This window comes from Saccopteryx bilineata, chromosome 12 (assembly GCF_036850765.1).
Source record: "Saccopteryx bilineata isolate mSacBil1 chromosome 12, mSacBil1_pri_phased_curated, whole genome shotgun sequence".
Taxonomy (NCBI): Eukaryota; Metazoa; Chordata; class Mammalia; order Chiroptera; family Emballonuridae; genus Saccopteryx; species Saccopteryx bilineata.
Genome location: NC_089501.1, coordinates 27,893,595 through 27,917,396, shown reverse-complemented (window position 1 = coordinate 27,917,396; position 23,802 = coordinate 27,893,595). Strand labels below are relative to the sequence as shown.

Here is a 23,802-nt window from a genome sequence, read left to right as displayed (position 1 = left end):
GACATTAGTTAATGAAATTATACAGGTTTCAGGTGTACAATTCCATAATACATCATCTGCATCTTGCAGGGGTTGGGAACCTTTTTGGCTGAGAAAGCCATGAACGCCACATATTATTTTAAAATGTAATTTCATGAGAGCCATACAATGACCCATGTACATTATGCATTATCCAATAAAAATTTGGTGTTGTCCCGGAGGACAGCTGTGATTGGCTCCAGCCACCCGCAACCATGAACATGAGCGGTAGGAAATGAATGGATTGCAATACATGAGAATGTTTTATATTTTTAATGTTATTATTTTTTTATTAAAGATTTGTCTGCGAGCCAGATGCAGCCATCAAAAGAGCCACATCTGGCTCACGAGCCATAGGTTCCCGACCCCTGGCATATTGTATTGTGCTCACCACCTCAAGTCAAGTCTCCTTCCATCACCATTTGTCCCGCCTCTTCCCTCCTCAATCTCCCCTGCCCCCTTTCCCTCCTGCCATCCATACCCTGTTGTCTGTGTCTATAAGGTTTTATTTTCTTTCCTTCATCCCTTTGCCTTTCTCACCCAGCCCTCCAACTCCTGTCCATTGTGTTTTTTCTTATAGAAAGAAAACTTGATCCAGATTATTCCTATTCTCCAAAATCTTGCACTCTGTTCTCTTTTCAGAAGTCAAATTTTGGCAATGATACCATTTATAGAAAACAGATTTTGCATAAAAATTAAAATTAACCCAAGTATGTCCCAATTCCTTAAGTTTCCTTGAAATTTCAAATGATCTGCATCAGCAATGGAATTAGATGTGTCTAAGTATGTTTCTAATAGCATCCAATAGTCTAGAGTAAAACAATTCATAGAGCTCCAAAGTGCAAAATCTCTTTTTGGGGAACAGTAACTTCTGAAGTCAGTTTGTGTACTATGTGTCTTTTATGCTATAGTCTGTTTTCTCTTTTATCCTAGGTTATTTTGACCTGTTTTCTGGTTTGTTAAACCCTGTGTTCTGGTGTATTCACCTGGCGGTTAAAACATCCAAAGTTCTTAATGTCAAATACTATCATTTTCAAGAATATCCATTTGATTAAATAGATTTCAAAAGTTATCCATCTTTTCATCTCTTTTGTACATCATTTTCTCCATTTCCCTGATTTTATTAATCAGTTATTTTAAGGTCCTTATCTGATCATTGCAATATCTAAATCACCCATGGATTTATTGTGTTGTTTTTTTTTTCCTCTGGAGTTTTGGTTATTTCTTCCTGTTTTGCAGCAAGTCTTGTCATTTTTTATTGAATGATGAGCATTATGGAGACTCTAAATAATATCTTCCTTCAAAGAGAGCTAAATTTTTTTCTGACATTCAGGGGGTGGAAAAATTCTGGTAGATCACCTGATCCTATATAGGCTTAATTTAAAGCTCTGTTAGGGCCTATCTATTTCAGTTTTCCCAGAGTGAGGTACCTACTCCCAGGGCTTGACAGACAGGATGTCCACTGAAAGCCTGAGCTGTGTCCCAATACCCCTTTTTCTTGGCAGCTGGTGAATTCCCTCTTTCTCCCCAGCACTGTGAGGCTATAGATATCCAAAATCAGTTATCTGGCCAGCCAGATGTTCTTCTGTGCAAGGTTTCTTAGGGTCTTTGACCTGATCATCTGCAGATTAGGATTTGAGCAGAAGTTATATGCTGATATTTGGGCTACTTTCTGTGGTTTCCTTCTCTCCACAAATTTGTCCCTCTTGTCCTAGCCACTTTGTTTGCTGCAAACTCTTTTTTCTCTTTAGTCCAGTAACAATGACACTCTTGTACTTCATTCTCCTGTGCTACGATTTTAAAAATGCTCTCCTTATAGGAAAGCCAAGGAGAATTTAAGTTCAGCTGTGTGCTTCTCTTCTCTCAAGGCCCGTGACCCCTCTTATCTCCTAACTCTCCAGTGCCTTCACTGTATTGCCTCACATATTCTGTTGAGCTTTACAGTCATTATTGTAGAAGGGTTTGTCCAATACAAGTGACTCCATTATGGAAACTGAAGCCTTCAGTACAAACTTTATTACACAGAATGCTTAGAGATTAAGGTGACTTTCAGATAGAAGCAAGCACAGACACGTAGATGATGACACGGGCATCCAATACCTTCCTGGTAGAGAATAAACATTGTTTGAGTTTATTCTCAAAAGTAGAGTAAGGTTAGGCAGATTTCACTGTGTTGTGGACAGCCCACTATGATAGAAACAGCCTTATTTACTGTCGCAAACAAAGATAGGCACAATTTAATGTCAAGGTAGCAGACAGTTAAGTAAGCACTTGTACTGGTAAGGTAGGGTGATCCTCAAACCCTAAACTCTATTATGAACAAGGCTTCAAGATGGCAAGGAATCCCAAAATGAGGCCCAGTCCATCTGCATGGGTTTTTGGTATTCCAATTAATTTTTCCTGCCAAAGGAAGGCCTTTATTTTGTCTAGATAATGGCTAATCAATCAAGCCCAATCACTGAGAGGAAATACTCAAGGCTGAAAGCAATTTTGACTAGTTAGAGAAAACAATGACCTTTGCCATCAGTAATTACATAAGTAGGAATATTTCTATCAGGACATCTACAATCCACCACCACCCCACCACCCCTTCAGGCTCCACTGAATTAGGCTGCAGGAGATAGATTCTTCCATTCTCAGCATTATTCAACCTCATCATTCAACTAGCCATTCAACAGAGGTCCTGGTACCACCAGCCCATGGAATTTGCAACTCACAACAATAAGTAAATTACCTACTTAATAAAAATCATTTACAAAGAAATAGTTCTTGCTCTAAAAACATTAAAATAAAAAAACAATTAATTACCCTACTTTTCTAATATATCTATTGTATTTACCATGAAAAGAACATATATATATAACAATTAAATTTTAATGTTTAAAGAATCATCTTTAACACAGTATTTACTTTCCAGCTAAGCAGCTACAAGAGATGCAATACTTATTTATGTGTCTCTCTATTCCTTTTATACTTATAAGGAAAAGATAGAGTACTTATCAGCATGATATTCATGGAGCTCAGCATGACCCAGCACAAAGTAGGTAATCAGGCAAATAATAAATTAACTGATTAAACTTTGGGAAATTGTGCTGGTCCAGAGATAAGCCCATCATGCTGATATCAAGTTAAATGGACTTTGGCTTGACCTGTGGTAACACAGTGGATAGAGTGTCGACCTGGATGCTGAGGTTGCCGGTTCGAAACCCTGGGCTTGCCCCGTCAAGGCACATATAAGAAGCAAGCAATGAACAACTAAGTGAAGCAACTATGACTACTCCTCGCTTCCCCCACTTCTGTAAAATCAATCAATAAATAAATCTTTAAAAAGAAAAATAAACGGACTTCCTCATCATATATGACTCTATACTGAAAGTAGAAAAGAGACAAATCTGCATTGTTAAGGGTTCTAAAGTGTAGATTCTTTACCATGACAGATACAGGGTGCAATCAAAAGAGCAGCAGAAGAAAGAATATTTGCTTGAGAACCGGCTCTGCAGCTGTCTGTCTGGGACGCGGTCTTCGAGCATGACACCTTACCCACAGAGCCAAAGTCCTCACCGGTAAAGCAGGGGGGGGGTGTACTTGTGTTGCAGAGCCCAGGGTCTGCAGGTGGTAAGCCCAGCTCCAGCTTCCTCCCTTGCAGCAAGCACAGCAGCTCCTCTTGGCTCTGCAGAAGATTACATTTGTGTCATTAGGGCCATGGGTAGAAGTTTGGAAAACATAAGACCACATGATCCCAAAGATGTTTTCAACTCCACGAGTCCCTGATTCTATGAATATGTTTGACCAGATGTGAAAAAAAAAAAAGCTGTCAACTTTTATAATTAGAACCAAAAATAAAACTACTTTCTTGGTGCTTGCTTTTTGGCAGACTTTTCTAAAACAAATTCTCAAGACTTTGATAACTTTTAAATTCATATAATAAATAGTCAATCCATGTCTTAAATGTATTTACCCTGAATTCATCACAATACTTGTTTTCTGAGAAGGAAGGCCACGTCTAAAAGGACTTCTTAGTCAATTTGACAAATATTTTTTAGTGTAAAGTCTAAGTCTCAAAGCAAAAATAATTTAATTTATGAACTACAGTGCTAATTTAACCTGGTTTATGAAGTTTTTACTAATACAAAACATTGTCCTCCTGCTTCTCGCTTAATGGTCCTTCCTTATCCTGAGCTAACAGTGTTTTTTAGAGAGGTCGCGGGAACACTGAGAAGCCCTATTCCAGAAAGTGAACTTCCACTTGAACCCCAAATTTTTTAGTATTAGGAAATTACTAAAGATAACAGTCCTAGATCAGAATTCATTCTACTCTTTTCTATTTATTTTTATTTTCTTCTGAATATATTTCCCTATAGTAAATTAAACAGAATGAGGTAATGAGAATAAAAAAGTAATGGAGACAGAGGAAACATGCACTTACTTACCCATTCTGCCACTAACCAGCTAATGGCTTTGGCTTTGGACAAGTCTTAACATAAATTCCAAGCCTCACGGGGAGAAAAACCATTCTAATTGTGTCTACATAAAAATGCATAAGGAAGTCATGTCAATTGTGTTGTTGATTACCAAAGCTGGTATAATAATTATTATTATTAAAGGAATAACTGCCATGCCTTAATTTCTAATACACTACCCTAAACTGAGCTTAAAAAAAACTATTCTCAGACAGTTTAAGAATGTTTTCCTTTATTTCATGAGACTTTTCCTATAGATAAAATTGTGAGCATTTCCTGTATGAGTCTTTGTCATTGCCTGGCAACTTTCTGAAGATGAACCACATTAAATAAACTCTAGAGAGGCCATACTTAGAAGAGAAGGTAATTAGCAAATGCTATTTATTTATCTTGTAGGACAAATGCCTTGCCTTTTATTTTTACAGAAAAAAATCTTAAAAGTAAAAGCACATAATTTTTCACTATATTTATGTTAAATAAAAATCTAGTTTACAAATGGAGATATTAAATAGTAAGATGTGATGAATATGTGATATGTTTGAATTTCCCCAGGTACTGTTCCTTCCCTTCATCCTTACCTTTTTCATAGCAGGATGTCAGGCTCGTTCAGTAACTTCTTCAATCTGTTATCTGAAACCAAAGAACATTGTGTTATTTTCATGACAAGGTAAAAAGAAAACTCCTATTCTTAAATATGCTAGCTGTATATTTAAAGTGAACATTACATTTCCCTTGCATTTAAGATTTGGCCTTATAACACTATCTGCTAACATTTATATGTGTAGAGCTTTGGAACTATTTAAGTCAATGGAGCTTTAATAAGTCAAATCAGTGAAATATGTGGGTTTAAACACATCTATCTTTTTCATTAAGAGGTGGGGAGTGGAGATAGAAATTGCCTGAGCTTTGCATCTTTTTTTTTTTAAGTTGGGGTTAAACATATGCATCAAGAATTAGTCTACAAGTTAAATGAGCATAAAATTAAAAGGAAAAAAAGCCACCAATTATAGTGAATTTTCAGTTTGGGTTACTTTTAATTAAATGTTCTATATCACATATATATATATATATATATATATATATATATAGAGAGAGAGAGAGAGAGAGAGAGAGAAAGAGATACACACAAACAACACATACAACACTGACTCTATATTGTTTTACCTATTCATCTTCTAAGTCAATTGTCAGATTGCCCGAAAATAACAATCACCCACCTTCATAACATTCAGACAGTTGTAGAAATCTCTACTTGGTTCTCAATGAAAGTGACTTAAAGTGTTATTGATGTGGGGTATTTTAAAAGACAGTTTTTATTACCTAAACTTTGAATAAACATCATTCCTTCATTAACAATTATACTTTAATTAGGCTTTTTAAATTTAGGGAAAGAAAGTTCAATATGAAAATAATGAAGTGATAGGTATTTATGCTGGTTTCAAGGAAAATATTGTATACATTAGACAAAAGTCATAATTTCTTCCAAGTGTACTTTATAGGAAAATTGTTACTTTTTCTTATTATACAATCAAACAAAAGAATGTATGATGTAAGATGCAATAATTACAAAAAAATGTAAAGTATAAAAGTTCCCAATTTTAGACTTTTACCTTCATATTTATATGTAATTCTAACTGATTGTAATGATCCTAAATCTAAAAGAGTGATTTCTTCCTCTTTTTAAGAATCACAGACACATTCATGTGGTCCCTTATCTAACAACAAGTAAGCATTAAAACTCTACAGAAAATACTCTACTTTGTTGTTAATATACCATATTATTTGATATATATTCATAGGTTACCATATCCTCTTTACTTTCTAAAAGGTGGTATGTTATCTGGAAATATCTGTGGAACTTGGGGAGTTAGAGACTCCGGGTGGAAATCCCGGCTGTGCCACTTATTGGCTCTGACAGGGACATGATCCTGGGAGAGGAACTGACGGTCTCCCAGGTCCCTGCTGCCCTGCTCTCTCAGTCAATGCACACTGAAAGGGCTGCCTGCCAAGTCTCAACAGGAACACTAGGTGCACAGTAAAAGTGTCACAATAAAAATGCACTCATCCTCACAATAGGAAGAGTTTACTAACGGTAAACTACATTTACCCTTGTATTTATATTGCCTTTTTATGACTTTAATTAGTATTTCTTGTTCAATCATTTTTTTGTCTCCAAACTGTTATAATTCTAGTAAAGTTTTTTTTTTTTCCAGTTCGTTTTCTGGACACAATACTTAAAAGCCAAATTGCCAGTTCAAAGCCAGATATCTGACAACACCATCATTAAATATTATATTTTTTCCACAAACACTTACTCCACAAACTCTCATCAAGGGACATCTATAAACAAAGTTTTGGGCTTGGTACGAGGGACATAAAGGTGAATGACTCAATGCTGCTCTTGTGGAGCTCTGTCGGGTAAGGAACAAGGCAAATCACCATACAGTTAGACAAAGGATAAGCACCCAACCCAGTCCAAATGCCAAGAAGAAAGTGACATGTGAGCTGAGAGTTGAAGAATGAGTAAGAGTTGGCCAGCCTGTGGAAAGGCATTAAGACATGAAACTCTTGCTAAAATCACCATTAGACTAATAGTCCTTGCATTAGCACAGTGTTCAGTGAATGTGTCCATTACCGAGCGAATGAATGAATTTGTCAGACAACTTGGCCACGTAATATTCACTTTAGCCATGTTTGCTCCTTGATAATATAAACACTTTCATACTTTATAGTTATTGAATGTCCACTGTGTGTAAAGCATCCTAGAAAGAGTCATGGAGAAGCATAAAAAAATATATATATATATATATATATATATATATATATATATATATATATATATATAATCTCTGTTCTCAAAAAAGATGGATTATTCAACAAATATTTACTGTGTTTTCTATTCTTCCCCCATATGCCTGGCACTTTACAATTTGCAGAGAAAAAAAACAAGAGATAACGTTTATTAAAGCAAGAGGAGAGCAAAAGCATAACAATGATGTCAGCATCGCTAATTCTTAGTTTTGAGGCTCTCTTCATTTTACCCTATAAATCTACATTTTTAGCATTCTCTATGTCCTACAAACCATTATGAAGTGAAATATATAAGCTTCAAAAGAATACAGGACTAAAAATGTAAGTGATGTAGCCTGACCTTTGGTGGCGCAGTGGATAAAGCATCGACTTGGAAATGCTGAGGTCACCAGTTTGAAACCCTGGGCTTGCCTGGTCAAGGCACATATGGGAGTTGATGCTTCCAGCTCCTCCCCCACTTCTCTCTCTGTCTCTCCTCTCTCTCTCTCTCTCTCTCTCTCCTCTCTAAAATGAATAAAAAAAATGTAAGTGATGTATTCAACATTATAGTAAAAAAAAAAAAAAAAATAGGATTCTGGTTCCTGCACTGCAATTTCTTCCTTAAACTTTCCAATTCATTCCCATGTTGGTTTGGATCAAAAAAGCCCGTTTATTCTCTTGCATACACACCACAGAATTTGCACAGTCAAGACTGTCCACACCATTCCCAAAAGCCTAGAAAGCCCTTGCTGCTACTCTCTTCCTTGTCCTTCAACTCAGCTTTTGTCCATAAAAAAGTCACATCAGGATTTTTCCATGTTGACCACTTCTCTTCCTCTTCATTAAGGAACATTTAGTGCTATATCCCCTCATGAAGACATAATGACTTACCACCAACCCACTGACAGTTGAGAAAGAGTTCTTGAGCCTTACAGTATGCAACGCTATCTGAATCTGTACTTCAGAGTTCCTCAAAAGTTCTAATTTCAGGGTCGTGAAATACTGCATCACGCCAATCCTCCAGAGTTTTCGATGCCCTGAGGTTCCCATCTAGAAGGATAACTGGCTTAACTTTTCATCCATATATAATGTTCTTCTGCAGATAGATCATGACCCCCTTGTAAACAACATGTAGGTAGCTTTTACTATCCTACTGTGCTTAATGCAATACTAGAAATGTCGCAAAAGCTTAAAATATTTGTGAATTATTTATTTCATTTTAAAACTTGTGTTTTTTTAAGAATTTTATTTATTCATTTTAGAGAGGAGAGAGAGAGAAGTAGCAGGAAGCATCAACTCACATATGTGCCTTGACCAGACAAGCCCGAGGTTTCAAACTGGCAACCTCAGAGTTCCAGGTCAACATTTTATCCACTGCGCCACCACCGGTCAGGTGAATTATTTATTTCATTGAGAGAAAGACAACAACAAATGACTGACTGAATAGATTTATTAGGATAAAAGAGCTCCATACTAAGATATATTTAAGGTTAGGAAACTTTGACAATTACATTAATTTTTTAAATTACATCAGCCAGTCAATTAACAACTTGTCTTAAACACTTATTAATATTACTATCTAATTTTCTAGAAAATTATTCACTTAATAAATTATTGGCTTGAATAACATAAACACTGTATCTCACAGTATTCTGGAAAATATAAAGTTACCAGTTATGAATACATGAGTCTCAGAAATTTTATTTATGTAACCAATAAATACAAGATGCTTACCTATGAATTGATATAAATATGCTATGACATAAATCACCATAGTTACTAAGACTTCAGTAATTATGTAATTTTAGCTGAATATAGAATATTTATAAAATATTTTAAAGTTTGAGTTAGTTCCCAAACTTTACATAAAGAATTCATTCAATGGTAGATATGTTTGTACTTGATGCTGTGAGATAGGTTATTCACAAAAATTCAATTTCCAAGAAATACATTAAATTACTTAGAAACTTCTTGGTTCCTGAGATTAGAGGAGAAAGCAGAGAGGAGAGCAGAGAAAGGCCACGTGGAGGAGGCCAGGAGAAGCAGCCAAGATGGCGGAGTGCTGAGTGAGAAGCCAGTTTGTGTAGAGTTTGTGCAGGGAGAAGGAAGGAGATGGGGAACAGAGGTGAATAAGTCTGGTGAGCTAGAAACCTTTGATTCTAGGAAACTCGGATAAGTCAGTGGCTTTGTGAGCACTGAATGTGAGTGGGTTTTGGAGCCCAGTGTGTGTTTTTACTTGCCCGCTGGGTGCAAGCTAGGATAATGGCCCACCAGTTTTTGGCTTCTTTGTTTCTTTACTGACTGTCCGAATCCAATGCGAACCTGCATGGGCCAGGCAGCCGTGATGGTAGCCATGCCTTCTGGCTTTACAGTGCACATTAGGAAAGAGGCAACTTTGTGCTAAACTATTAGAAATAGTGTTTATGCCCCTGACTGTCTAGAGCAAAGAAAAAGACTTTTGGTGTTGTCACCACAGCAGACTAGATTATTATTTTATTTTTTTAATTACCTTAGGGTTTTTTTAGTACTTTTATTTTCCCCAAAAGACAATGGCATTCTCTCACAAGAGAGCTCAGTATGTTAGAGCATCACACCCATACAGTAATGTCATAGGTTTAATCCTGGGTCAGGGCACATACAGAAACGGATTGATGTTTCTGACTATCTGTCAGTCTCCCCCCCTTCCTTTTTCTAACATTAATAATTAAATTTTTTTTAAAAAAATGTAAAAAAAAATTACTTAGAAACTTGAAAAAAAGGTACCAATTTGTCAGTAAGCTCCCCTATGATCTTTGATAACTGTCTTTAAACCAAAGGGATTTCTATACTATCACCATTCCAAAATTTTAGAACTTTTAGAAAGCCTTTGTCCCAAGATGCTATGTATTCCATTATGGATGGATGGATGGATGGATGGATGGATGGATGGATGGATAGAAGGAAGGAAGGAAAGAAAGGAGGGAGGGAGGGATGGAGGGAGGGAGAGAGGAAGGGAGGGAGGGAGGGGGAGGGAGGGAGGGAGGGAGGGAGGGAGGGAGGAAAGAAAGAAGAAAGGAAGGAAGGAAGGAAGGAAGGAAGGAAGGAAGGAAGGAAGGAAGGAAGGAAGGAAGGAAGGAAGGAAGCTCTCACAGTGGTGATATTTGTATCAGCTAGGACATTTTATAGTACAATATCCAGAAACCATTAAAAAAGGAAAAAAGACCCATCAAGTCCCGAAACTGATAAACTTGAGTTAGTACAGCATCCCAGGGTTTTTCTCTGTCTCAGTTCTGTGCTGTAGTTCACTTAGACTCCACACGTTGGTCTCCCAGCCAACACAGGTGCTCCCTTGTTGGTCCCAAAATGTCCACAGCCATCCCAAACCTTACATCTTCACACAATCTCCCCACTCCCTCCATTGCTTATTCAAATAGCCTATCCTGATACTCGGGGTTCCAGACTCACGAGGGTGTGAGCATATTCTCATGTATGGGTTCAGTTAGACAATAAAATAAGCTTGGAAGTAAAAGGCAATGATTTTTTTTAAACATGAAATGTAACAAAGTTTAACATACCAAAAGTATCACATATAGTAACAATAAACATTGTTTCTATAAAATATTTGGCTATAAAATATTGTCTATGTGCATGTGTGAGTGTACAAGTACTGGATCAAATATGAAAACATGTTCCCACTATCTCAAAGTTTATTCGGTGTAAACTCACCTTATAGCTGCTCCAAGTGCTGAATGAGCAAAATGAGCACGTTATAAAGGTATGAAACAGCATGATAAAGTTGAAGTTACTGAACTGACCAGAGTAAAATTGGAGGTGAAAACAGGGAATAAGGCAGGAATGGTGGGCAGTGAGAGAAAGGCCTGGAGAAGACAGGAACCTGACAAGGGGCCTTATGTTAAAGGCAATGGAAACCCTGGGAAGGCTTTAAGCAGGTGAGTAAGCACTCTGCATTGACAAATTCTTCAGGCAGCAGAGTCGGGAATAAATTGGAGCGTGCAAATAATGTAGATCAGAAGACCAGTTAATAACAGGAACATTTAAGTTTCTCTATCCAATTTTCCTAAGCTATTAGTATTATAAAATTAAGTCAGGTTTTTTGCAGCTTAAATACAATTGTATTATTGAAAGGGATATTTCATTTTCCATTTGCACAGCTGTCTGTATTTTGGGATTGTCCTGTCTAGTTATTGAATTTCATAAGGTTAAATGTCCCCATATGTACACATGCATTCAGTATCATCCATGTGGTGAGGCTGGATCCCATTTCAACAGATATTAGCACTTAACTCACTTTCTCTCTCTCCTTCATGATTTTAATGGCAAAATTAGGAACTTAAATTTCCTTCCTTCTCTTATAGTGCTAATATTGCCCAAGTGTACATACACACACACACTTGCTCACTTCTTCATGTCAGACAGAGATATTTTCCAGGCACTGTTTTTGCAACTATCATAAAATTATTAAATCTAAGATTGAACAGTAGTCTAATTTATTATTTTATCATAAAAATTTCTACTTGCTCATCAACATTGATATATATAATCTGTTTAGATATTCTAGATAAGGGATTCTTAATAATTGGTATCAAATTCGTTAACTGTATTCTTTGTATCCTTTAAGAACTTAAGTATAGGCCCTGGCCGGTTGGCTCAGCGGTAGAGCGTCGGCCTGGCGTGTGGGGGACCCGGGTTCGATTCCCAGCCAGGGCACATAGGAGAAGCACCCATTTGCTTCTCCACCCACCCCCCTTCCTCTCTGTCTCTCTCTTCCCCTCTCGCAGCCAAGGCTCCATTGGAGCAAAGATGGCCCGGGCGCTGGGGATGGCTCCTTGGCCTCTGCCCCAGGCGCTAGAGTGGCTCTGGTCACAACAGAGTGATGCCCCGGAGGGGCAGAGCATCGCCCCCTGGTGGGTGGAGCATCGCCCCTGGTGGGCATGCCGGGTGGATCCCGTCTATCTGACTGTCTCTCCCCGTTTCCAGCTTCAGAAAAATACAAAAAAAAAAAAAAAAAAAAAAAGAACTTAAGTATATTCCCCTCAATGGCAACTTGATAGCAAAAAAGAAAGAAAGAAAAAGAATCCTTTAGAATAGAATCACAATTCATAGCCCATTCACAAGTGACATAACAATGGTTATATGTGTCTTTCCAGAAAAAGGCTGTCAACAGAAACTATCACAACATTCTTTTCTTTCCATGTAATCTGCATAATGCATGACCCAGAAAACCTAGTGGGCTATGGGCTAATACTTGGCAATATGCTAAGGCAGAAATTTAGTATCAGAAAATATTTAGAGATGAACTAAAAGAAAAGTTTTATTTTGCTTTAACGAACATTTATTGTGTGCCTACTCTATGACAGGCATCATACTCGATTTGGGGCATCTGATCCTCACAAATTGTCACAACAATTTTATGTGGTGGGTGCTATTAGCTAAGAGGAGCCAACTGAGGCTTAGGAAGATTCAGCAGTTTGCTCAGTGTTAGGCGTTTAACAGAATGGCTAAATAATGGGAGAAGGGAGAAGACTGTTCCTGCCGTAGTCAGCAAGAGAGATTCAGAGTCCATCAAATTCCATCGCCAAATCAATTTGATATTATGTCTATTCATAGGATATTTAAAATCAAGGTAATAAAAAGCATAGCTAAATCTGAAGTGTTGGCTAATTTTATGAAATACCGGTACTTAAAACTATTGAATTAATCTATTTTAAAGTAATAAAATTTTATAGCAGGATATAGAACTAGAATCATTGAAAATCTTGTTTAGCTAAAACATAAATCCAGTTTATTTTATCAGACTTTAGTTTTGGGATCTTAAAAGTAGATGTAAATACCAAAAAATTTTGTTTTAATCGTCTATTGGTATCTTTCCTCTGCTTTTCCAGACCTAGCTTGATTGAATATTGAGCTGTCTGAAATAGTAAAATAGTAGTATTTCTCTACTCCCACCACTGCCAAGAAAAATAGGAAACCCCGAGCAAAGAAAACTTCAGCGGTGCTTCTCTGAAGGATGCCAGGTGATGTTCTTGTCAATGTATTTCGTCACCCGCCTTCATGCAGAGTCTAAGACTTCCCCTCGTCCTTCGCACTTATTGTAAACCAAGTGACTTTCTGGATTGCTATTTGTGCTCAGTATAAGGTCATTTTCCCTTTTTGGAAAGTTAGATGTGATGCATGAGAAATATAGGAGTTTGGAGTCCCTGAGCCCTCTGAAGATTAAGGCCAGGCTTCAATGGAGAAGAAGAGAACATCAGAGAGACTCTCCTCGGTCAGCCACAGAAGCTGGCCAGGAAAAATCTGCTTGACTGGGGAGAGCAAGGCCTGCCTGTAAAGCAGTCAAAGCCAACAGGGGATCTATTCGTCTGTGGCAGTGCCCAGTCCCGGTGCAAAGTAAAACGGAGTCAAATCGGACAGAAAGTTTGTTTACTTACCCACAGGGCTGAAAGCAAGCAGTCGGGTTTTCAGGAAACAACCATATATGGAAACAGCAGGGCAAAATACAGGAGTAAGAAGAATCCATGGGGAGCAGTCAGAAAAGATGAAAACATCACCGAGGACTCACGTGGACAAAATCAGCTTTCACCACCTACATGTGAGAAATGGCTCGACAGTGAAATATTTCCAGACATCAGCAAGCCGACGGTTATATGAAACTTTATGCTAAAGTTGGTAACTTTCACTCACATGCATGGATCAGTAAAACTCCCTCATTATAAACCCACCATTCCTAGACAGCACTCTTAAGCTCTGCCATGTGTAGTTATGACATAGACCTCGTTCCATTAATATAAAACTAGTCGTAATTCAAATTGAATCATTCCATGGTGGAAGGAGAGAGGGGAAAGCTGTAAGCCTGAAATACACACACTCAATTCAGTTTCAGGGAAGTGCACTTTCACTGGAGATAAAGTTCATGAGAGAAGCACTCTGTCAATAACATGTGGGCACACGGCTCTTAAGGGATACTTGTGAAAAAGATCTGTTTATAGTAGACACTGCTTCGATGCAGACGGCCTGTCTCTGTCACATAATTTTGATTCATAAGAGTAGCTTATCAGTGAATGATGCAAGTTCTCAAGAAGACTTTTATGATGCCTGTGGTTGGTCCGAGTCTCGGCCTAAACAAGATCGCTCTCAGTTAGAGACTGAACGACTGAACGTTTTCAGTGTGGGCTGAAGCTGATGTCACAGTAGTACACACCCTGATATTAAGTCTCCCAAAGCACACCCACCATCTTGATTCATTTTTCCATTTTTAGCTACACCAGTTCATTAGTGGATAAGAAGCAACACATCTGTCGACAGCAATGTCACAAAAATCTTAATAGTTAAAAACAAAAATCTTTGTCTTAAGTCCAAGGTCCTCTCTCCTAACACAGATCAGTAAATATTATCTTTCCACTTCAGGCTTATCTCAGACCACAGCATGATGCTGGCTCTGCCAATTAGCCCTCAGTATTTTAGATGCCTTCCAGGGTGTGCTCTTTAAGAAGCTTAAGAAGATTTGAGGTAACTATCTTAAGAACACAGATCACTATATGCAGAATTTGCAGCAAAGAAGCAGTGGAATTTGGAAGAAAAGCGAATGTGTTCCCTTTAGAAGAACTGAATTCAAATTCACATGTCTCTGCTCCACCTGTAACCAAGCTGGTGTTGTTCCTTAGCCTTCTTGGACCTCAATTTTCTCATCTGCAAATGGAGAGAATAATACCTCACAGGTGTGTTATGAAGCTGAAGTGAGATTGTATTTTTGAAAAAGCTTTAAAATGCAAAGTTTCTACATAAACAGAAGGGGATAAAGCCATATAGGATATCCATTTCAGGTATTCAGACAGAGCCTACGAAGCTGTGTTGTTAAGTTACTCACACAAAACTCGCATTGTGCACGCTAATGTCAAATTAAACAATGCATTACTTTTCTTTTAATTTGATGATGTCAACAGATTAAATAATGTGCTTTCCTTCTTCATGAATGGTGTAAGCACCAATCTAGAAGGTAAGACATCTTCCCAAAAAGCCCTATCCATATGTTCTGATTTTAATATATGATTCCCATAAGAATAGTTATTTTAAAATTCACAGGTAGGGCCTGACCAGATGGTGACGCAGTGGATAGAGCGTCGGACTGGGATGCTGAGGACCCAGGTTCGAGAGACCCTGAGGTTGCCAGCCTGAGCGCGGGCTCATCTGGTTTGAGCAAAGCTCACCAGCTTGGACCCAAGGTCGCTGGCTTGAGCAAGGGGTTATTTGGTCTGCTGAAGGCCCACGGTCAAGGCACATATGAGAAAGCAATCAATGAACAACTAAGGCGTCTCAACGAAAAACTGATGATTGATGCTTCTCATCTCTCTCCGTTCCTGTCTGTCTGTCCCTATATATCCCTCTCTCTGACTCCCTCTCTGTCTCTGTAAAATAAATAAATAGATAGATAGATAGATAAATAAATAAAGATTCACAGGTAGGAAAATATTTTAACTCTTTGAACAATTTGAACCACTTTGTTTTCAGCATTCCAAGATGTACTGGCTACCAGGGTCCACTTAATTTGAAAAATTGGTTGTCACGAGCAGCATACCACGGTTCACATTGTAAAATGAAATGAAAGAAAAATGCTAAATATATATATATTATAAAATATTTGTGGCATCATGTAACATTATCGATGCAAGCAGTAACAAAATTTTAGTAGTTTCTTTAATATTTACACACCATTTCTTACCTAAGGATTAGTATCACAGTCTTTCATTGAAGAAAAAAAGGACAATTTGGAACCCTTATATCCCCCAAAATGGAATGAAAACTATAAAATAAAAAAGAAGAGAGAAGAAGCTGGGTAAAGAATTTCTTTGTAGGTATCCTGAAAACCTACGATTAAAAGAGAAATATATTCTCATATTTCTTCTATACAGATGATGTAAGGGATATTAGAGGCATAAGACAAAAAACATTCCCTTGTTAAATATCTCTATCAATTCTGAGCATCTAATCTAAAAACTGAAGTAGAATTAGATTTCCTCTCAGCTCTCACAGAGTTTTAACATTCAGATTCCTGCAAAGATGAATGGTTTTATAAAGTCAGACTGTGGGCTTGTGGGCTTTTATAGTCAAAGCTGAGTTGGTTTTAGTCCCTTTATTTTATTTTATTTTTTTTTTGAGAGAATCACATACCTTATATAGAAAGAAGCATCAACTTGCTGTTCCACTTAGTACACGCATTGATTGTTTCTCATATGTGCCCTGACCAGGGCTCTAAGCAGTGGCTTCTAGGTCGAGTCAGCATTCTTGGGATTGATCTGGTGACATTGGTGCTTAGAGAATGCTCCATTCGCTGTGCAACTTAAGTTTAGTCCTTACGGGCAAGGAAGAGCCACTGAAGAACAGAAGAAACAGGTAAATTTAAAATCCTAATACATCATGTAAAACTACTTTCATAAATATGGTCTCCTTGGGATGAAAAGTAACTATGAGCAGTTGGATAATTTGGGGCTCAGGGAGGATTAGTGCCATCCCTGAGCTCACATGGCTGGTAGATGTCAGGTATGGAACTCACACCTCTAGCCTTCTAGCCAGTCCTCTGGGCCCTATATCATGGTTTCTAAAAACTGTTTCAGGGAACCTTCAAGTTGTGAGAAGGGTCTCAGGCTTCTTGACAGAAAGTGGGAGCACACTGGAAAGAATGAACCAATGGGGCCTGGTTTAGTTTGTCCACACCTTCCTACCCTCCACAGAATCTCTAGGGACACATTCATGTACATTTACACTAGTCCCTTCAAATATTGACCCTTTAACTTACTCTCATTCTTTGACATAAGTTATCTATTTCAATTCCTTCTTCCTCTTAAGTTTATTAATTCGGTTTCACCAAATTACACACCTGAACGATGGTTATCGCTACTCTTTTTCATTCCCACTCACTATCACTTAAGTATCACCAAGAAGACTCTTCTCATTTAGGATGATAAAACCAACGACTCTTAAAAACTCCTGGTTGCTAAACTGTAATAAGCTTGAGTTGCTAACGGGATGGGGGGAAAGGAGTAAAGAGGGACAAATACACGTTGACAGAAAATGACTTGACTTTGGGTGATGGGTATACAATATAATCAACAGTTCAAATGCTATAGAAACATTAACCTGAAACCTATGTACTCTTATTAATCAATGTCACCTCTTAAATTTAATTGTCCAAATAAAATTTTAAAAAAATTTTGAGTTGCTAATCTGTCAGGAAAACTATTAGAGACACGTTACCACCGCTAGTAGCACCATGTTCTATAGCAGGGGTCCCCAAACTTTTTACACAGGGGGCCAGTTCACTGTCCCTCAGACCGTTGAAGGGCCAGACTATAAAAAAAAACTATGAACAAATCCCTATGCACACTGCACATATCTTATTTTAAAGTAAAAAAACAAAACGGGAACAAATACAATATTTAAAATAAAGAACAAGTAAATTTAAATCAACAAACTGACCAGTATTTCAATGGGAACTATGCTCCTCTCACTGACCACCAATGAAAGAGGTGCCTCTTCTGGAAGTGCAGTGAGGGCCGGATAAATGGTCTCAGGAGGCCGCATGTGGCCGGCGGGCCGTAGTTTGGGGACCTCTGTTCTATAGGATCATCTCGGGTTAAGGCAAGCCAACTAGAGGCAGCACAGAATTCTAACTAAACTAATCAAAGGAGTCAAACTGGACCACCTTCTTACACCATACACACGAATAAACTCTAAAATGGACTAAAGACTTAAATGTAAAACTCAAAACCATAAATTTCCTAGAATATAGGCAGTAAAATCTCTGACATTTCTCTTAGCAATGTTTTTTCTGACATATCTCTTAAGGCAGAGGAAACAAAAGAAAAAATAAATAAACGTGACTACATTACACTGAAAATGTTTTGCACATTAAAGGAAACAACCAAAAAAGTAAAAAGAAAACTTGATAAATAGAAGAAGATATTTGCCAATTATGCTTACAAAATGGAGTTAATATCTAAAATTTATTAACAACTCATACAACTGAACATCAAAAAAACCCCCCAAAAAACCTAAAATTAAGAATTGGGCAGAGGAGCTGAAGAGATAGTTCTTCAAAGAGAACATACAGATGGTCAATAGACATACAAAAAGATGCTCAATACCACTAGTAATCAGAGAAATCCAAATTAAAATCATAAGATACAACCTTACACCTATCAGAATGGCTATTGTTAATAAATCAACAAATGACAAGTGTTGATGAGGATGTGGAGAAAAGGGGACCCTGGTGCATTGTTAGTGGAAATGAAGATTTTTGCAGCCACTATGGAAAACAGTATGGAAGTTCCTCAGATAATTAAAAGTAGAACTGCCTTATGACCCAGTGATTCTACTTCTCAGTATATATCTGAACAAACCCAAAACACTAATTCAAAAAAATATATGTACCCTATGCTCAGTGCAGGATTATTTACAATAACCAAGCTATGGAAGCAGCCCAAGTGCCCATCAATAAACAAGTGGATAAAAAAGCTGTGATATATGTATACAATGGAATATTACTTGGCCATAAAAAAAGAATGAAATCTTAGATTTGATCTCCAGCCAAGTGACATACAAGAATCAATCAATGAATGCATAAATAAGTGGAACAACAAATCTATGTTTCTCTCTCTCTCTCAAATTAATAAATAAATGTATAAATTTTTTTTTTCATTTTAGAGAGGAGGGGGGGAGAGAGACAGAGAGAAGGGGGAGGAGCAGGAAGCATCAACTCCCATATGTGCCTTGACCAGGCAAGCCAGGGTTTTGAACCGGTAACCTCAGTGTTTCCAGGTTGACGCTTTATCCACTGCGCCACCACAGGTCAGGCAATATATAAAATTTTAAAAGAATGAAATCTTATCATTGGTGACGGCATGGATTGACCTATATAGAGGGTATTATGCTAAGTAAAATATGTCAGCAAAGAAACACAAATAAAATATGTTTCACTTATGTATGAAATCTAAAGAACAAAATAAACAAAAAAATGAAACAGAGCAGACTCATAAATACAGAGAACAGTCCGATGGTTGCCAGAGGAGTGAAATGTTGGGTGGGCTGGGTGAAAACGGTGAAGGGGTTGAGAAGTATGGATTGGTAGTTATAGGATAGTTATGAGGATCTAAGGTACAGCATAGGGATATAGTCAATGATACTGTAATAACTATGTATGGTGGCAGGTGGGTACCGGAAGTCTTTGGAGGGGACACTTTGTAAATTGTAAAGTACATGAATGTCTCACCACTATGCTGTTCACCTGAAACTAATACAAAATAATACTGAATGTAAACTGTAATTGGAAAATAATATTAAAAAAATAAATTAGATAAGTAGTAAACTCAAGAAAATATTATACTAAAAAAAAATTCTTTCCTTAGTCTGCTAACCCTCTATTCCATCTACAAGTAAGTAAACAAACATAAAACACAGGCCACATGAAACAACCTTGACTACCTTCGGACAAATACCTTTGCATCAGAAAATATCCTAAGAAAGCCAGAGAACTAATTATAAGAGGGAAAAGGCATGAAGGAAATGAATGTAATTTAGATAGTAAACATCCGTGCTGTGTTCCCACCTCTGAACTCCCAGAGAGTACATCCTCTCTTTAACCTTCATCTTAAGCAAATATAAGGCAATGAAAACCGAGCCAGGGTCCCTGAAGTCTTTAGGATAATATCTATTAAAATTCTCAAAAAGCTTTCTGGCACATTCATTTACATAATTGAATTTGAGGTGTGCTAGAAATATCAGAAGCCCACTCCCAAACCTCCACCACGACAAGTCACTCACTGTCCAGATGTCCTTACACGGCCAGACTTCCTATAAATCTGACAGCTCAGTGTATGTATTGCGTATGTGTCTTGGCTCTAAGTCACATTCCTCCAGTATGTTTCCTTGGGAGCTTTGATTTCCGCTTTGAGGGCTGGCACAGACTCTTACTTGCTCTTATAAGAAATGTCCAGGATTCAAAGTTGAAAATGTGCAAAATTCCTTCTTTAAGTACACAAACACTCCAAGTCTGGCCACTTTCCTGTAGTCCTGCCAGGTTTTCTCTATGTCTGATACCTGATCAAGTAACCTCTTTTTTTTAAGGGGGGAAAAACAACAAAAAACATACGAGAAGGAATGTAGTACATCCACAGCTGAACATCTTACAAGACTTAACCAAACGACCTGCGCAAATGATGCCCACATAGACACACACATACCTTATATAGCTCTGTAAACAGGGCTCGGTGGCCAGCTTAGTGAATTCCTCATTTTACCAGGGGAAAAAAAATGCTTTCTAAAAAGTATTTGCTAGATAAACACTTGCTTACAAGACAAAATTAGTGCATCTTAACCATTCTGCACACAAATTCAAAGACCTTTTTCTCCCAGTGCTAGACCTACTGTCAATCAAAAGGTTGGGATAAGTCAGAGTTGGACGAGTTATAAGAAGCCACTATTTCCACTTTACCGCCCAGGCACATACAAACATTTGCTGAGTCATTTATAATAGTACAAGAATTCAGATCCCATGGCATGAGTTAGGGACCGAGTGTCAGCCCTTCCCTTTGAATTTCCTGGCATTGATGTCCTGTATCACAATATAAACATACTTCTGAGTCTGTGAATGTCTTGGGTGTCATCTCTCTCTCTCCCTCTCCTTTTCTCTCTCTCTCTCTCTCTCTCAATAATAATCTTTTACTTTAAACCCTTCAAAGAAGTTTTAATCATGCACCTCATAACGCACAGAGTTTTTTTCTATTCTGAGATTCCATGTTCCATATATTTCAATATGCTTATTTTCTCTTAGCCAATATTAAAACCATCCACTTGGAGCTGCTATGGACTTTTAAGACTTTGAGGGACCATGTTACTTTCATAGTAAAATCATATACAATGTCATGATATTTTTACCATCAGAACAGAATGATAATATATTTAAATGCTTTTTTTTTTTTTTTTTTTTTTTTTTTTAGTTTATTGATTTTGGGGGTGGGGGACAGAGAAATGGGAAGCATCAATTCATAGTTGCTTCTCTTTTGTGCCTTGACTGGGCAAGCCCAGGGCCTCGAATCAGTGACCTCAGTGTTCCAGGTTGAAACTTTATCTACTGCGCCCCCACAGGTCAAGCAAAATGGTAATATCAATATATTTGATATGCTCGTGGAGAAAGAGAATATCAAGAAAGGCTTAAAAAAAAAGTAAAGTACCAACTCCTGGAGAATTTTAATTTAATTAACCATCATTAACCCTATGAAATAAAAAATATTCTCATTATGACCATCATTTTATAAACAGAAACTTGGGAATATGACTCCTACTGTGACTTCCCTAGGATTTGTGAATGGCAGTTCCAAGAATACAGCCTAGGTCACCCAAATGTAAACCAGTCCAGGAATTTATATCTTCCATGAATGAAAATCTTAACTGTTTCACACGAAGCCGAAGATTCAAAATTTCCCCACCTTTGTCCCATCTACTTCACCCTGCAAGCAGAGAGAGTTCACCACTGAGCCCACATCCCACCTTAGGTGAGGTTAGAACTTCACATCCCTCCCCTTCCCCATTGACCACACCTTTCCAACTATTAGTGGTAGATGTAATTGGGGGTTTAGGTCTTGAAAGATTTCACTGTGGCTTCCCACATATTTTGGACTTTTAAAATCATCCACAAGGGAAGAAACAGCTGGGGGCCAAGTTGCCTTTAATACACATGTGGCTATTAACATAACTTGGAATGTTCCTTCTTTAAATAGGAACGTTTAGGCCTCTTCTCTTTGAGGAATGCTTGGAAAGAACATTAAATAACAATGATGAAAATTCTTCCCGAGCTCCAGAGGCCCCCTTTGCTGGCCATTCACACTGTTGACACGCAACTACACTGTACAACATGTGGATTGCTTAACAAAGTAATTGTCCACAGATGATGTGGTCTACACTGAAGTTGGAGTGGTTATTATTTTTTTTTTTGTCTTGGATATTTTTCAACAAAATGAATTGAGACTCTGAAAAGAAATATATGACCAGTTTATACAGGCTGTTTTCAACTTAGAAATCTACAGTGTTGTTTCTGAAAGCTTGTCTTCACATCAGAAACAGATATGGCTACCTTTAATCAATAAAATGAAGCATCAACAACTCATTGGTAACACCACTGTCAAATGATGTGGCATTTACAGTAGAAAAAAACAACTGGCATGGCCCTAGAATCACTCTATTTATATAAAATGGTAACTGGAGCTATTAACAAAAAGTAAGAAAACTATAGATTCTAAATGAAAGCACAGTTCCTTAACTGAGTTCTTAGTGAAGCGAACTAGTCATGTTACGAAATGGAGCTAGGTTTTGACTTTAACGGCCATATTTTACATCTGTACACAAGCAGAGGGTATAAAACCTGTTCTTTCCTTGACCTGATCTCATCCCACGAGGCTGTATACTCCTTGGGTAATAAGAAGTCATAATCACTATTCATAGATGTGTGGAGTCACTAAAATATATTATTCACTGACACTCTTAATTCATAACCAGATATAATGGAGTACACTGTTCTTGCTATATAAAGAGATTTTTTACTGCAAGACAAACCAAGTACAATCCACATTTGAAGATTATAGGTTTGAGTGTAAGAAAAATCACTCATCTCTCAGACCCACCAATGGTTTTCAACACCCCAGGTAAACCCCAACCTTCTCCTTGGCCCCTTGCTGCCTAATTCCCCTCCCTTCCCACTCCTGTGTTCTCACCCCAACATCCAGAACCTCTACCTACCTAACACACAATCATCTGTTCTGACGTAACAAGATTGTTTTTCTGGAAATATTGATGCCCACACCTCTCTTCTCCCTCCCTATACCCCAACAATAAAACTGCTACATTTTTTTTTAGAAAAAACAGCACAAAAATGCTGGAAATCTCCCCCAGAAAACTGCACACATATTCAGACCTCTGGCTTTGTTCTCTGTCTTGTTTGGCAATAGGCATCCAAACCATTACCCCAAGATACTCAAGGTCAAATTCCTACCCCTCCAGTATGGAATTCAGGGGTTTGCAGGTAGGCTCCGTGGGGATTTCAGCCTAAAAGCAACGAACTCCTCTTCTGCTCTCTGGTGAGTTTCAAAAGCAGACAGCCTCTAAAATTAACATCGTGACAAAAATATAATAAATAAGACACACTTTCAAATTTTTAAGGAATCCATGCTGTTAGCCTCTTTAGTTACCTACATCCTAAGAAGGATTTGTTAGTGGGTAGAACAGGCACAGTTATTAGAAACGTGAGTGAGTGGTATAAATAATAATTGCCGATATGTTTTTAAATGATATAAATCAGGAGTGGTGCGAAGAGACAAGGGAGAAAAATATCCTATTTGGTGCTGGAACTACTGAGCCTTTTTTTTTTTTTTTTTTTTGTGAGCTGGAGTGTGCCAGCTTTTTCAGACGGGAGGAATGCTGAGTGTCAAGGGGTCAGGATCAATCCGGTGTGAGTTGATGAGGCAGGAAGGTGGGGAGGAATGCGAGGAAT

General features: G+C 37.7%; 1 long non-coding RNA gene across 3 annotated transcripts; it reads right to left on the bottom strand.

The window, feature by feature from the left end:
* LOC136316379 (uncharacterized) lies at window positions 1–23,443 on the bottom strand. Of its 3 annotated transcripts, XR_010727693.1 has the most exons (6): window positions 23,305–23,443; window positions 16,434–16,635; window positions 13,697–13,851; window positions 5,057–5,108; window positions 4,449–4,542; window positions 1–3,688 (listed from the first exon to the last, which is right to left on the bottom strand). It is a non-coding gene; the product is annotated as an uncharacterized lncRNA (long non-coding RNA). The 3 variants fall into 3 exon arrangements; XR_010727694.1 differs by lacking the exon at window positions 4,449–4,542; XR_010727695.1 differs by lacking the exons at window positions 16,434–16,635; window positions 23,305–23,443 and adding an exon at window positions 13,950–14,108.
* Window positions 23,444–23,802: the final 359 nt, after the last annotated feature.